The sequence below is a fragment of the Salvelinus sp. IW2-2015 genome, unplaced genomic scaffold, assembly GCF_002910315.2.
Source record: "Salvelinus sp. IW2-2015 unplaced genomic scaffold, ASM291031v2 Un_scaffold1403, whole genome shotgun sequence".
NCBI classification, from domain to species: domain Eukaryota; kingdom Metazoa; phylum Chordata; class Actinopteri; order Salmoniformes; family Salmonidae; genus Salvelinus; species Salvelinus sp. IW2-2015.
This window is the reverse complement of record NW_019942886.1, coordinates 189,189-191,442: the sequence shown is the minus strand read 5'-3', so window position 1 is coordinate 191,442 and position 2,254 is coordinate 189,189.

Here is a 2,254-nt window from a genome sequence, read left to right as displayed (position 1 = left end):
TGTAAACTTGTCTTTGTCACTTATGGGGTATGTGTGTGCTATATTATGATGAGGGGGGAATACACCGTTGAATCCATGTTAAAAATAAGGCTGACTGAACACAATGTGTTAGATTTCAGGGTCTGCAATATATACACTGAGCTCAAAAAAATAAAGGGAACACTAAAATACAATCCTAAGATCTTGAATGAATGAAATATTCTTATTAAATACTTGTTCTTTACATATTTGAATGTGCTGACAACAATATTCACACAAAAGTATCATGGAAATCAAATTTATCAAACCCATGTCGAGGTCTGGATTTGGAGTCACTCAAATTAAGAGTGAAAACCAGCACTACAGGCTATCAACTTTGAGTAACGTTTAAAACAAGGCAAAATGGCTCAGTAAGTGGTGTTTGGCCTCACACGTGCCTGTATCGACCTCCACAACGCCTGGGCATGCTACTCGGATGAGGTGGAGGAGGTCCTCCTGAGGATCTCCTCCCAGACCTGACTAAAGCCTCGCCATACTCCTGGACAGTCTGTGGTGCAACGTGCAGTTGGTGGATGGAGCGAGACATGATGTCCCAGGTGCTAATTGGATGTCAGGTCTGGGGAACGGGGCCGGCCAGTTTCCCTAGCATCAAATGCCTTCCTCTTGCAGGAACTGCTGACACACTCCAGCCAAGATGTCTATGCATGTCTTGCCATTAGGAGGACCAGGCCAACCGCACACCCATGGTCCACAAGGGGTCTGAGATCTCATCTCGGTACTTAATGGAGTCAGGCTACCTCTGGCGAGCCCATGGGAGGGCCTGTGCGGCCCCCCAAAGAAATGCCACTCCACACCATGACTGCCCACCTGCAAACCGGTCATCGCTGGAGGATGTTGCAGGCAGCAGAACGTCTCCAACGGCGTCTCCAGACTCTGTGCACGTCTGTCACATGTGCTCAGTGTAACCTGTTTCATCTGGAAAGCACAGGGCGAAGCTGGCGAAATTTGCCCAATCTTGGGTGTTTCGCAAATGCAACGTTCCTGCCGGTGTTGGGACCAAACTGGCCGGGATCTTTAAGGTATCCCGGGCCCCTCCGCCAATTTATGTGGGGCACTTGGGAATTACCGTACTGGTTTGATATGACACGAATAAAAATGCCAGGGAAAAGTTAGGTGTGACAAGGTAGGTTCAGCCCAGCCCTACCTACCACCCTCCCCCTCCGGACCACTTTTTCCTTGGTACAGCATTTTGTCGTTCTCCCCTCCACCCTCTTCCCTGCTCACCTCCCTGCTAACTCCAGTGGAGCCCTGCGCTCAGCTCGCTCCAGGCTCTCACCTTCCACCACTTTCCTCATCCCCCGCCTCTCTCCCCACCCCTGTAAGCACAACCCCCCCCCTTGGACGTCGGGCCATACCCCCCTCATGGGAGTCCCCTGTTTCAGACCGTTTTGAGCAGACACATGCACTTTGTGCTGCTGGATGGTCACCCTTTTGCAGGGCTCTGGCAGTGCTCCTCCTGCTCAAAGGCGGAGGTAAGCGGTCCTGCAACTGTTGTTGCCCTCCTATGGCTCCTCCACGTCTCCTGATGTACTGGCCTGTCTCTGGTATAGCGCCTCCATGGCTCGGACACTAGCTGCAGACACAGCAAACCCCTTCTTGCCACAGCTTGCATTGATGTGCCATCCTGGATGAAGCTGCACCGTCTATTCTGAAGCAGCTTGTGTGGGTTGTAGCCTCCGTCTCATGCTACCACTAAAAAGAGTGAAGCACCGCCAGCATTCAAAAAGTGCAACATCAGCCAGGATAAGCATAGGAACGAGAAGTGGCTTGTGGTCACCACCTGCAGAAACCACTCCTTATTGGGGGTCTTGCTAATTGCTAGTAATTTCCACATGTTTTGGTTATTCATTTGACAAGCATGTGAAATTTATTGTCATCAGTGTTGCTTCCTAGTGGAAGTTCTGATTCACAGAAGTGTGATTGACTTGGAGTTACATTGTGTTGTTTAGTGTTCCCCTTATTTTTTGAGCGTGTAATATATTCGCTCCCTAAGTACCGTAATCCTACCAAATATATCCTATATATTTATACTTTATATTCTTCTAGATCTCCTCTATCATATTTGAGTAGTGTATGAGAAAAGCAAGAAAAAGAGAGAAAAGTTCCACAATCTACATATATATGTTACGGTCTCTCTTTCTCGCTCATTCATTCTCTCACTCTTACCTTTGACTTCTAGTTTCGCAGGATATCTTATAATCTTCTATGTGTTATT